Below are 14,680 nucleotides of genomic sequence, written 5' to 3' on the forward strand. Positions count from 1 at the left end.
CCTGAAATCAATACAGAAAAATTCTATTGGACTTCATTCATTCACGATAAATAACGGTTGCAGATGCCACTCCTTTTGATTCACAAATATGAGGAAAGGACATGTTCGAATACCTGAAATAGCTTCCCCTGCCAGTCTACCAGCCAATCACCAATTCCAAACCACACATGACAAGTCAAGGCAATGTGAGATAAGGCTCTATGAGAAGAATTGCCTTACAGAAAATAAACTGTGTTCATTTCACAGGAACAAATGCAGATTGGACCCAGGATCCCCCTGTGCTAGCTGCACTACATGTTACTAAAATACTGCCACTGAATTTGTTTTGCTAATATCATAAACCTAAGCATCTATTATATTCACAATCTGCACTGTTCCCTGCACAAACATTCCTTTTGTTTGTCTATCCTTTTGTTAATTGTTTAACTCATTTCACTGCATCAAGGGAGCAACTTTCTGCCTAGCTAAAGGCCCTCTGCAATTCTTTCTGAGCATCAGAAAAAGAAAGCAGAAGCTACAATTAAAGTGATAAATGCTCATACTTGAAAGTAGGAAGAAATCACGTAAGCATCTGCTATCTAAAAATCTTTCCATCTACTATTTATTAATTGGGAAACACAGGGTTCCCCTTCTACTTGTTTAATTCTCACAAGCAGCCCGAATACAGTAGGTTAGTGAGCAACAGTGACAGACCCCCCCCCCAAAAAAACTTCAATTTGCGGTTTTGTCTAAATCGTATTAAAAAACTAAATGGGCTTGTATTTTTGCAATTTTTGTATAGAGCCTATGGCTGGCTTCAGAGCAGAAGGGTACCTTTGGATCCAAGGCAACTCTGAAGACAACCACCGGCACTATACAAAGCACTGTACGCTACACAAATACAAAACCATTTGTTTTTAATACAATTTAGACCAAAAAAATCCAAAGTTGCCTTTGGTCTCTCACTCTAGCTCAACCTAACCTGTTACAACCTAACCTGTTTGTGAGAATAAAATGGGTAGAAGGGGAGCCACGTATGCCACCCTAAGCTCCTTGACAGAAGGGTAAGATAAAAAAGTCATGAATAATAAAAATACAAAGCTAAAAAAAGGGGAGAGGGCAAAACACATTTAGACATCATCAAAACCTAAAATTAATGCAACCTGAGAACTAGAGAAAAGTGATTCATTCACAAAATGCTAACGGTTTAGTTAGTTGGACATCATCATTCTGCGTTTCATTGTACTAAATGTTCTCTTGCACATCTTCATGCACCCACCAGCACCACTGAAAATTCATGCATTATTTAGGGAAACGTACACACCACATGCAAGCCTTTTCAAGATCTCGCAGAAGAATATACCTTACATTTGAAGCAGCAGCAAGCAAGCATAGGCACAGAAAGGAGGAGAGACGGAACAAGCGGGATCAATCTCCAAGGGACAGCTGATACGTGACATTTCTCCCACACTAAGAATCTGTGTAGAAGCAGCACACACTCTCGTATGTGAAGCCAGAGCAAATGTGTCAATCGTTACAAATACACGTCAGAGAGCTAGTGTAGGAAAAGCATCATGTGTGAAGCAGCCCTAAATGTGTTTGGCATTAGTTTAAATCTACCCACAGGCCACTTCACTAGGAAAACCAAAAAGCTTTTAAGGGTTTTTCCCCCCCCCCCAAAAAAAAGAGGTGGCAATGATTGAAATGTAAAAGAAAACACAACCATCCTTTCAAGAATTTTAGAAGTAAATCACTTCTTCAACAAGTAAAAGTGATTTGGGGGGAATCAGAATCAATAGCATATTTCACGAATTTAAAAAAATGAGGAATTAATGGAATACGCCCTTGGCAAAATGATGCTACAAGGAGATACACAGATGCTCATTTCTGTCAGTTACCTGGATTTACTCTATTGGATTAGGGTTTCAAAAACAATGGAAATTACCTGTCCAGTATATCAGTGTCATGTTAAAAATCCTATGAAAACCATATTAAATAATGATTAGTAAAACAAGACAAAAATCAGTCAAAAAGACTTTTACATTTTAAAGTTAATAATACTTGAAGCATGCAAATCTGCTACTTATACTTTAATCCTCTTGTTATTGTGGAAACTAAGGGTCACAAAAAATGCATAAGTAAGAAATAACACAATATACATTTTGCTGTTTGCAATTATTCTCCTCGCTTTAAAGATCCATGGACTCGAAAATAGCTAGGTACACTTACAGCTCCCCATCAACATACTTACTTGAAAGCAAACTTCACTTATTTCAGTGGGATTTACACTAATGATGTGCTGTTAACACCAGCAGAATTATTCTAAAACGAGGCCCGGGAAAGCCCCAAAAGGGTAGAATGAACTGTGCTACTTCAGGCTGCAGGGCATTAATGCCTTTGAATGCTCCTATACATAAAGAAAATTCCATGCAAAATGTAACCATAACAAAGGAAACATTCTACCTACAAAAGTAACCTCATTTTGGAAGACTACCCTACGTCAACATAGGAAAACTTTTCAAAACCAGTCCTCCATCTGCAGTCTGAAATGAAGTCTACCCTAAGTAGTTCTATTCAGAATCCTTCTCAGGTCTATTCAATGGAGCTTTTCTATGGAATTTTTTTTTAGGATTGCACTGTGAATATATCTACTATGACAGTAGAACACATTTCAGTACCTAATTAATCTGCTGAAACACCAAAGGATCTTCTGAATATACACAAGCAAAGTTTTATTAAGATCTTTTGGGTCAACAAGAGAAAACAACCATTTGCTGCAAAAAACTTACATGCTAACAAGTCTACATGCCCAAGGTGGAAAAGAAATGCCATATCCCACACATCACTAGTGCAAAATTATCTGGTTATACATTTTTGAACAGCTATTCCAATTATTTGCTGGGCATTTTTTGTAAGTTGTAAGTAGCATGCATGAAACCCAGCTTTAGGCAAGATATCATATTACATTTGGAAAAGAAATAAATGTAAAACAAATTGGTTTGCAGTAATGAGCTAAAATGAAACGACAGTATCAAACATCAAAGTGCAAGCCATGATATTATTATTTTCCTGATAAACCACTTATTCTAACAATAGCTAGCTAGCATTCTTATCTGCTTGTATCTGATGTTTAACCATCAAGATGGGTTGTGTAATGGAAGGGGAAAAAATCCCTAGGAAGTACAGTATATGCCTCTGAAAACCAAGAGACTATCTTTGCATCTCACAATGTATCCGGATGCAAAAGGAATGATTAAAGCAGTATGCCTCGTCCTTTATTCATTTAAAATGGCTTACAGATTAGAGGAGAGAGAGTGGTAGATCAGATATAAGTATGTCAGCAAAATCTCCACCTCTTTCTATTCCATTGAAGCTTAAGTCTGAATGTGAATTTTAAGCACAATTAAGCACTCTTATTGGGAGGGAAGATAGCATAGTATGGCTCAATCTTGTCAGATCTTTGAAGCTAAGCAAGTTCACTACTTGGATGGGAAACCACCAAGAAAGAGTCTGAAGAGGAAGGCAGTGGCAAACCACCTCTGCTTCTCAGCTGCTTTGAAAGCTCCTCACTGGATCCACCACAAGTTGGTTGTGACTTGACAGCACATACATACATATGTAAGCACTTTTATTACCAAGGGATACTTTCAAAAGACACAAGGAAATGAAACAACAAAACTTGGTGAGAGATTGAGAAACTAAAAAATGTTCTCCTTAAAGTTCTAGTCCAAAAACAGTTGTGAAATTTAACTCTTAAGCAGCAACACAAGACTATGAAGAAGAGCAGAGGTTTGCACTACAGGGCACTCAAAGGCCCATTAAAAGAGGTTGCTAAAAAAAAGGCATGCTCATCCCCTTTAAGTAAATGGAAGAAAGAAGTGACCCCCAGCTGGCATGGGGAGAGCACCATATGACAGAAGTCCAGCCAAGAAAATGGCCAAGAATGCTCTGCAACGTGCCAACATGGAAAGGGTTTTTTAAAGGCAGAAACCCTGAAAATTGACCGTCACCAGGGCTTTTTTTCTGGGAAAAGAGGTGGTGGAACTCAGTGGACTGCCCTCGAAGAAAATGGTCACAGCGGCGCGGAGGGCAATCTAAACTCCCCCCTGTCTGGAGATCAGGAGGCGGGGCCACCAGCCATGTGACCATTTTCAAAAGGTTCCAGAACTCCATTTCACCACGTTCCAACTGAAAAAAAGCCCTGACAGTCACCTTCCCTCAATTGTTTGTGAAGCACCTAATATCTGAAAAATTCAATGTTAAAAAGTACACACCAAAACAGCAGATAGCCATTTGTGAGATAGGTGTTGTGCAGCAACTTCTAGGCCATATTTATTTATATCTCGCTTTTCCCCTGTAATCAGTATTCAAAGCAGCTTATCACATTATTCTCCACACTGTAACCTCACAACAACTTTGTAAGGTAGGTTAGGCTAAGGGACTATGATGTACCCAAGATTACCTGGCAAATTTCCATGGCAGAGAGGGGATGCAAGCCCAGTTCTCCCAGCTCCTAGTCTGACACTCTAACAGCTATGCCATGAGGGCACACACAAATTATAATTCAAACAGATGTTCTTAACTGCAATTCCCACTAAGAAAACAAATCTACATCTTGATGGTACCACTTTAGACTGTAGATGAGGGGAGTCCTTAAATATACAATGTTCTCTCACAAAAACAAAACCTTGCACACAGAGTGAACATGTTAATGAGAAAACTAAGTAAAAACCTTTTCTTCTTAATGTTTAACTTTTTGTGCACAAGGGGGTTTTTTGTATAAGGAAGCTTTCGTTCTTGACAACCCTAAAACAACAGACTAATATGATATAATGAAGAAACCAGCTTTCCATTCTTAGTGAGAACTAGGTCTACATTCCCATTGTTATTCCATCTTTCAGGTACCTTAGGTCCCATAATCTTGTGGCTTGGAAAAAAATAAGGTAGTTTTGAGCAGCTGAAAGCAGAAACTAGAGCACAAAAAATCCCCAAAAACTACTGCCAATGACATATTACAGCAAAAACTACAATTATGTGAAAATTCTTGTAAACTTGAGACATCAGTCAATAAGAAGATGGTTAATAAAATACAAAATATTCATTGTTTCATAAGAGTGAAGTTGAATTTCTGTAAAACAGCCTGTCTCTCTTTGCTAAAAGCTAAAAACCCTGACAAATTTGACATAGGAAAATTGGGCTTTTTTAGCCACTTAAAAGCACAGCTCTGAGTAATCGTGTCATCCATATGGATTAGGCTTCTGCTGAAATGGGGGAAATGACACTGATAGCTGTAGCTTCCGTCAACTTTCAAAGGGAACCCTGCCCACATTACATATGCCTCTGCATAACATGGTGTTATAGGTAAAACCAGACAGGACTGGCACAGAGCAAGACCAGCTTTACTTCAGACACACAGTGTTCTGTGGGCAGCGGCCAGGTTTAGCCAAACCATGTTGCCATTTTTAGCATTAAGTACATGAATTTATCAGCAGATCACCATATCACCCTAATGATCATTCTCAATAAGATATTGAAGCGCATAGAATTCCTGTTTTGAAATTTTATATAACATTTCTCTTGGCAGGAATTTTATCCAGACTAAGATCATAACCAGTGGGGGAGAAAATCTCATTTCTGTTATCTGACACAGATGCATATGTGTCCTACAGAGTTTCATTATTTGCCCTTGCTGCAAAAGAATATACGCTCCAAGGTGGCAAAGTGAAGGGAGGTCACCTAGACAATTTTTATTCTTATCATTCCTATTGTACTGAGTTTGTAGCTATATTTTAAAACTGGTTCCCAGTTCTACATCCTATCTTTTGTGTATTTGCTGATTTATAGTTTGCACACAATTTGCATCCCTCACTGTTGAGGGTAATGTAAATATGTAACAGCCAAAGGCTACATACAAAAAACTGAACTTGTACTTATAACATTTCTAGGAGTGACTCGAATGATCAAAATTAGGAGTCTGAACCCCATTATGTGACATTCGGACGTGTACTCCAAGTTGCATGACACACAGGCTGCACCAGGATTTAAACCAAGATTCCCAGAAACAATTGAATAAAGGATTCAGATCAAGCAGGAGAAAAAGAAGTCTGCTCTATGGCTGGCACTAATGAACATGCACAAAATGACTCTCTAAATCACAAATGTGTCCAACATGTTTATGTCATTCTTTTCAACAAGCAATGTTCTTGACTGGATTTTCACTTGCTGCTGAAACACCTAGGCCTTTCAAAAGCTCTACTAATGTTCATTAACAGAAACCAGCTATTTCATGTATCAGCACTATGCTCTCCTTATCACTAAACACACCTGGACAACATGTGTGCTTTAACTCTACATCTAATCTCCATCAAGTTAACATATTAGGCAACTATTCACCTGCCTACTTTCTACATTAACAAAGTTTCTGTCATTGTGATACAGGTCTCTTATTAACTTGAGCTTACCCAATATTTTTTAAAAGCTTCAACTCAAAATAAAGTTTATCTTATTTGCATGCTCATTTAGAAATACTCAAACAAAGAAGCTTCAAGGGCAGATTACAATGTGAGACTGATGAACTTGGAGAGCCAGTTGGTGTAGTGGTTAAGAGTGGCAGGACTCTAATCTGGAGAACCAGGTTTGATTCCCCACTCCTCCACGTGAAGCCAGCTGGGTGAGCTTGGGTCAGTCATTGCTCTGCCAGAGCTCTCTCAGCCCCACCCTTCTCACAGGATGTTTGTTGTGGGGATAGTAATAACATACTTTGTAAACCACTCTGAGTGGTGTTAAGTTGTCCTGAAGGGCAGTATATAAACCAAATGTTATTATTATTATTCGTTTAGACATAAGATTCTTATCTCACTACAGGAGCTAATTTCTGCTCTGTCAAACTACATTGTACCTTTACATCCTGACTCCCTTCTTTGCTTCATCCCTCTCACTTCATGACTGGAATATAAAAGCTCAAGGATCTTCACTTTGCCCCACATGTGAAGAAGGAAACTTTGACGCTCAAAAGGTTATACACTAAAAATCTTGTTGGTCTCTAAGACGCCACTGGACTCAGATCCATTAAGAAATTCTGTTCTATAATAGTAACAATGCATAATTTGCATATTCTCCTTTTTTCTGGAGAATTCAACCAACTGCATAAAAACACAAACCCCAAATACCAAGCTGCCTAGATGTTTTATCATAATGTCCAGGTTTTTTTCCCGAAAAACACAAAGCTCTCTTATTGTCTCTCAGCTTGGCTGCCACTGCTCCCAACAACTTTTGTTAATTCTCTCTTCCCAGCTGTAATCAGAAAGAGATTCCACAATCCCTGCTCATCCTGATTATTAAGACAAGGTGGATATTCATGGGATGACATGGGATGGGATGTAATGTAACATTCACTGTGTATTAACTCACCACCTAAATAATGGAAACTGGAGCCCTGAAGAGATATCTTGATAATGGCTTTGGGCAATCCTAAGAGTCCCTTGGGCATATCTGTAAATTAACCCCTGGGTACTAATTGTGTATTTTTCCCCCAACAGTTCTGTTGATCTTCAAAACTGGGTGTTTTATATCTGGGTTAGGGGTTAGCTTTTTGCTGTGGTGATGACAACAACCAGGGTTATCCCTGTATTTATATATATTTGTGTGTCGTACCATTAATAAAATTATGATGATCAGGGAAAAGAAGAGTTTAGGATTCGTGTGGTCATCAACATGTGAAATATTGAAGGTTGAAAGTCACCTCTTAAACCCAAAGAACATTAGTTAAGGTTTAACCTAGCCAAAGAAAGATGCTTATTGATATGAACACACAATGACTTGCACTAGCAATGCTTTTCTGGTAGCAACAAATTATAAGACATGCTTCAGCCTTGGGCTGACAGCCACTTATATGAACTCAAATATATTCTCTTTCAAAATTACCAAAATTAATCAGCTACTCAAAGCATGAGTGACTAACCAAGACTCTGCTAGAAATGTAGAATATAAATGAAGAAAATAAAGTAAGTAAACCAACAGATTTCAAACTGTAAGGCCATGTGTTAAGTAGAGCAGTAAACTTCATCCAATGACAGTTCTGAAGGTACAAAGCAAAACACACCCTGCCAATTACAGAATGTTCAACAGTGTCCATTAAGAACTCCTAATACACTGAGAAGAAAAAGCATCATATACTTAAATCTAAATTAGCAACTCCACCACTGTCAGTTTTGCAACCCAAAGAATACAGGTACAGCTTGCCACTTCCAACCCAGGAGCACTGGTCAGTAATAAAATAGTGTAAAAAACTTAACTATGTGGGCTTATATGTGATGACTTCATGTTTAAACTCAGAGGTTCCTATACAGTCACGCAAGGAATCCTGGATGCAAATGTATGATGCACTGGTGAAAGGGGATTTAATTTGAAGTACTCTGCATTTTATTCATATTCCCCTTTCAGCCAATGAATTTACACAAATCAAGACACCAACAGCAGTGATCTATGAAGAAATATGGGTTTACAGATTAGAGCATAAGCCCATGACACATATCACCTCTCTATAGGCACATATGTGTAAGGACCATTAACATTGGAGGGCTTTAAATACTCTCAGCACTGGTTGTTTACAGAATAATTGTTATTTGTTTGCACAGAATAAAAGATCAGAAGGTTAGTGTAAACAGTTCTTCAGAACTACATTCCTCAGGATACATGGCACCCAGCAAATCTGATTGACAGGACAATCAGATCTTACTGTAATATAAACACTTAAATCCCTGGAACCGTACTTCTGTTATGGGCTTACAACCTCGCTGGGTAACTACTTATCCAAGACTAGTACATAGTTACAAAAGAAATTGTTGACAATTGGAGATAACATTCTCTCCTCAATGTAGGGCAAAGCGGACCTGCAGTTTAATCTGCTAAATGTGTGAGAAATAATTTGCCTACCAAGACAAACATTGCCTCCTATGTAAGTTTTTAGCTTCAATTAGTGCTCACATAGGTTTTTAGGTGAGGGGTCCTCAAAAAAATCCCTTTACAACTGGCATTCTACTACTGTTACTAAAGAATACAATTTAAATGTATTGTAACCTTGTTTGGGTAAGTTTCCTTAAAAAAACCAATCTCACTTCCAAGCCAAGCCTGATAGTCAGAATGTACCATCTCTCAAAGCCGATACTGCATTTTGGCTAGCAGTAACCAATAGACATATTCTGCATGAATTTATCTAATTTTTTTAAAGCCACAGGCACCTAAGGCTATCTCACAAAACACTAGGAGAATGAATTCAATAGGCTGATCGTATTGTGTTAAATGTTCTTGTTTCCCTAAAGCTTTGGCTATACATTTCAGTGGATAACACCTAAGAGATATTGAGAATATAGGTACACTAAATATTTTTTTCTTTGAGATTATATCAGTTCTAGAACTGTCAAAGGGAATTCATCCTACGTACATTTTACATTTTTATTGGGGAGGTTGCATCCGTCACTTTAGGCAATCAGCACTAGGAACCTGTTCTAGGAAAATCATCACATCAGAAGAACAACTTGTCCTAGGAAAATCATCACACCAGAAGAACAAAATGCCTGTGTGAGCTAGGGTAGGATATTGGGTAAGAGTCTAAGCAATAAACTAGGAAGATACTATTCAAATATTACATCTGCCATGAAGCCACCAACTGGCCTTAGGTTGATCATTATCTCCCAGATCCCAGGTGTAGTAAACTGATAATTATACTGGCCATGCAAGATACAGTTCACCTCAGAAGGAGAGTGGTGTACCACTACTTATCATTCTTAAAAACAAAAAGCAAGCTCAACAACAGCTCTCCATTTTAACATTCATTTGGGCAGAAAATTCAATCCTCCATAAAGCCTTCAGAACACACCCCCACATTTCCCAAGCTATGAAAGAAAGTGATTTTTTTTATTATTATGCTAGTAGAAAGAAGGTGTATTTGGGGGTGAGAAGTTCATTTCAGCCCTGCAGGCTGAAGCTAACTGTCAATCCTCCTTTGCACTAATTATTGCGGTTCTCTCAGTTCTTTGTGGAACAAGTTCCTTAGAGCATTAATTAACACCTCTGTATTCAAACACCAGTGTTTACTTCCAGGATATTTTTGAAGGAGAATGAAAGGAAAGCACGGGTAACCTAAAGCAGCTACCTCAATGCTGATTTATATCAAGCAGACGCTTCTCCCCCTCCGGACTTTCTTCACACCAAGTATTTGTTCAAATCACACGTATTACATGTATTAAAGATACCTGGCTCACAGACTTCCAAGATAAAAAGACCATCAATACACAGACACAAAGACATGGAGAAAAACGATCCAAATTATTATATTACATGTCATCATTCCCCAACGCCTTGCCCGCTGGCCCCTATCTGAATGCCCTGACCCACTGCCTACATCACAGTATTCTACGGTTGTCTATTTCAGGTTAGGAAATTCCTAGAGATTTGGGGGCGGAGTGGCGTTTGGGGAAGGGAGCTCAGCTCCCAAAGCTGCTATCTCCTCTAGGGAAAGTTATCACTGTAGTCTGAAAATATAATTCCGGGAGAACACCTGGAGGTTGGCAAGCCCACAACACGCCCAGAAACCCCAACATGGCCCCTTTCTGTGGCTGCTTCTCCTGGTCTCCTCCCACCCAGGGAACCGGATTTATAGGCTCATAATTCTCCCTCACAGGATAGGAAAAGGGTGGAGTGGGGAGGCAACCAGAGGCCCCGCGCTCACCTGCGACGTCCAGCTGAGAGGCGGCCTCGGAGCACAGAGGGGAATGGGGAAGGTTAAGAGAGGGTGGGGGGCAAGCCGAGCGGAGAAGGGCGGACGGAAACAAGGACAGCGCCGAAAAAGGGTGGGCCGGGGTAAGGATAAGCGAAGGAAGCGGGAACCACGACAACAGCGTCCGGTCTCGCTGCGAGCAGGAGCAGGAATGCCGCAAAACCGCTCGCCCGAAAGCTCCTCAAGACCACTTCCGGTTCTAAACGGAAGCTCCCCCACAGCCCACTACCATAGAGACGAGACAGGAGGAGCGGTCAGAGAGGTCACGGTTAGGACCCGAAAGGGAAGGTAGAGGCTTGGCGTGCGTCACGTGACACTGAGGCCGCTGGCTAAGGGCCTGAGCGGCCCTCCTGGACCAGATCTTGTTGGTCTCTGAGGGGCCCCTGGAATCAAATCCTGCAAAATTACTCATGAGTCACAGCTCATTTCCACAGAGCCGTGCAGTTAAATGTTTCTAAGGGAGGCAGATTTAAAGCAAGATCCCATCAAAGATTGAACGGTTCACTCCAAGTGGCAAAGGAGGATTAATACAGAATTTAGTGCAAAAGAAGTAGCTAGCTTGTACAGAGGTACTCTTGAAGGAATTATGTGGTGGGATATGCAAGATAGTTGCACCTATAATGAGTGCATAATTCCAGGTCCCTGTTAAGACGGAGGGGGTGAATAAATTTACACTTGTTAACAAATTATAATCCAGCCAATTCTACATTTGTAGTCTGTGGGAAGACACTAGCCTTGTTCTTATGTTACACTGCACGCATGTACATCCTATCTGTAGCTGCAAAAGAGCCAACATACATTCATTTTACACATATAACCAGGGATCATTAGATAGATAAATGTAGGATTTAAATCACACATTCAGTTCTGCTTGCATTGAATGTAACATGAAAATTATGTGCATATGAAGAAAAACCAAGTGTACACTGTACACAGCCAGTACATGCATTCATTGTAAATTGTGAACAGGCTACTGAGGGCCAAACTACAAGTGATGAATGACACAGGTTGGACCCTTGTCAGCTTCCCTCAAGTTTTGATGGGAAATGTAGACATTCTGGTCTTGCAGCGTGACTTTCCAACTGCTGTCCAATGGACTTTTCAACTGTCACTTGTCCAACATTCCACCAAGCTGCCTACATTTCCCATCAAAACTTGAGGGAAGCTGACAAGTGTCCAACTAGTGTCAGGCATCACTTGTAGTTTGGGTCTGAGTTCAGTGATACAGCAAGTGTTCTGCCTGCGGAAGATTCCATCCTCAGTCTGTTGGCACCAGTCTGTTTTGATTTACCTCCACGGGCAGCAGTTGTTGGCCTCCACATGAGAGACACTGCCAGCCATGGTACATAATAATACCGAACTAGGTGGCCTGACAGGTTGCTTCATCTATCCATTCCAGAACAGGCTTACTGACTGAAATTGGATTACTCAAAATAACTCTTTGGAAGTTTACACATAAGTTTGCATTTGTCTTCCTTTGACATGATAGGGAGGAGCCCTTGAGAGTTTTATTAGCATATGACACATGCCACACATTTCTTGCTCAATTTGTAAATGATTTGGGGTTCAGCCATTCTTGCAGTAGGTCTCTTGATTAGAGTCATACAAAATAATTATCATTTCCCAGTTTATGGATAAGAAGCAGAGAATAAAGAAAGCAAGTTTTCAACAGCTGTCCAAAGCCCAGTCCTTTCTAGAGGCAGGCATGCCTAAATCTATTGAAAACAACCAGCTCAGGCACACTCAACTATGTAGAGGAAACTGATGTTGGTGAAATCGAACAGAGGGAGGCTTTGAATTCCAATGTCATATTTTTAAAGTGGTGCAGTGGTTCATATTCTTACAACACCCTCAGTGAACATGGTGCACAGAGAGAGAGGTTCCTGTTACACTACTGCTCCAAGTTAGCAATGGGAGCAGTACAACATGTCCATGTGGTGGAGAATGCCCTCAAGTCATAGCTGATTTACAGCAACCTCTGGCAGGGTTTTCACAACAAGAAACTAACACAGGTGGTTTGCCATTGCCTGCCTCTGCAACTCTGGTCTTCGTTGGCATTCACACATCTGATTGCTAACCAAGGCTGACCCTGCTTAGCTTCTGAGATCTGATGAGATCAGGCTCACCTGGGCTATCCAGGTCAGGGCACAGCATGTCCATAAGATGCCCTATACCGAGTCAGACCACTAGTCCACCTAGTTCAGTATTACTAGCAACAGTTCTCCAGGATTTTGGGTAGAGAAGGGCCTTTCCCATTATCTGAGATCCTTTAGTTAAATCAAAAAGAGTCCAGTAGCACCTTTAAGACTAACCAATTTTATTGTAGCATAAGCTTTTGAGAATCAAGTTCTCTTTGTCAGATGCATGGTACAGAGACCAGTCTCTGTAACATGCATCTGACGAAGAGAACTTGATTCTCGAAAGCTTATGCTACAATAAAATTGGTTAGTCTTAAAGGTACTACTGGACTCTTTTTGATTTTGCTACCACAGACTAACACGGCTAACTCTTCTGCACCTTTAGTTAAAGATACTGCATAGTACTGGGACTCTCCCTCTTTTCAAAAAACCCTTTGTCTTATGGAGGTCACCTCAAAATGGAATAAATGTCCATTTCAAGCCTCTGTCCCATTGCAGGCCTCTTGCCCATTGAGCTACTAGGTTGGTCAACTGTTATGTAATATTATATAGCAAGGAGCCAGGGTGCTGCAGTGCTTAGAGTGGGAGAGAAACTTGAGAGACAAAGGTCCAAAATTCCACTGTGCCATGAAGCTGGCTGGCCAGAGGACCTTAGGCTGGTCACAGACTCTCAGAGTTGTTGTAAGGAACAATGGAGGAGAAAGAACAATGCATGCTGCCCTGAGCTGTTTGGATGAAACATATAATTAAATGTACCAGATAGATCATAGGGAAAATACATACCAAACAGAGCGATTGGTCACAGGACACAGTTTTACGAGGCAAGGAGATGTATAATTGTTGGTCCAAGCCTGCCAAAAGGGAGGGACTGTGGTTGCAGCTTTTCCTTTCAGGCAGGCAAACAGAACATTTGCCAGTTGAAACTTCCTCAGTGAGATTTTCTTGTGAATAAATATTCATAGAATCAAGCTATTAGTGTCAAATTTTAGCATTGGTTGTTCTGGTGATAGGGTTCCCAGATTCAGTGCAGGGACTGGAATCCTATATATTTCATATATAAAATAAAGCAGATTCTTCTGTTATTGTGCTGTGGTTCCAGAAGCAACTGCTCTTGTTGAAATCCTCTTTATGCAACAAGGGATGTGATCTGGGGAGAATCTGGTGCTGCAGCATTGTGGAAACTAAGCTGCTTTGGATCTGGTCTGTGCTTGGATGACAAACCAGAAGAAACCCTAGGAAAGCTGCTCGGATGATTAATTGCACCAAAAAACCTGCCTCACACTGACTCAGACAAGACAAATTCAGCTGCTAATAAATAGAAACCCTTTTACTGCCAACTTAGAAGGCCATACCAGGCCCCCTAGTGGCTACTATACATTGCTACCAGCCAAAGTGGCAGGCCAGAAAATCTGGGAGATTTATTTTTCGTCGAACAAAAGAGCTCAGAAAAACAAGTAAACTTAATTATCCTGCTTACAAGTGCAGCTTTCACCATGCACATATATATTAATAGGAATTAATAAATATATATGTCTAATAACATGTCTAATGAGGTGCTATAGGTATTTTTTATTTTGTACACCGTGTCATCCAAATTCACAGAGCAGTAAGGTAAGGAAAAGCTACCAACTGGCACAAGTCTTCAGCACTCCCTCTTATTTATTTATTTTAAAACTTTCTGTGCTGCCCTTCCACCCAAGTAGGGTCCCCAAAGCAGCAAACATCCAAAAATTGCAACAGTACAACATTTAAGATGTTAAAATAGCATTTAAAATAGAGTACATAT

The 14,680-nt window shown here is 40.1% G+C and overlaps 1 protein-coding gene across 3 annotated transcripts in view; it reads right to left on the bottom strand.

The window, feature by feature from the left end:
* The window catches only part of WDR37 (WD repeat domain 37), a 53,716-nt gene extending 42,787 nt beyond the window's left edge, over positions 1-10,929 (bottom strand). For all 3 annotated transcript variants that reach the window (XM_054991622.1, XM_054991623.1, XM_054991621.1), the window contains exon 1: positions 10,709-10,929. The gene's annotated coding sequence lies outside the window, so the exon portion shown is untranslated. The remainder of the gene's footprint in view (positions 1-10,708) is intronic.
* Positions 10,930-14,680: the final 3,751 nt, after the last annotated feature.

The sequence above is a fragment of the Eublepharis macularius genome, chromosome 11 (assembly GCF_028583425.1).
Source record: "Eublepharis macularius isolate TG4126 chromosome 11, MPM_Emac_v1.0, whole genome shotgun sequence".
NCBI lineage: Eukaryota > Metazoa > Chordata > Lepidosauria > Squamata > Eublepharidae > Eublepharis > Eublepharis macularius.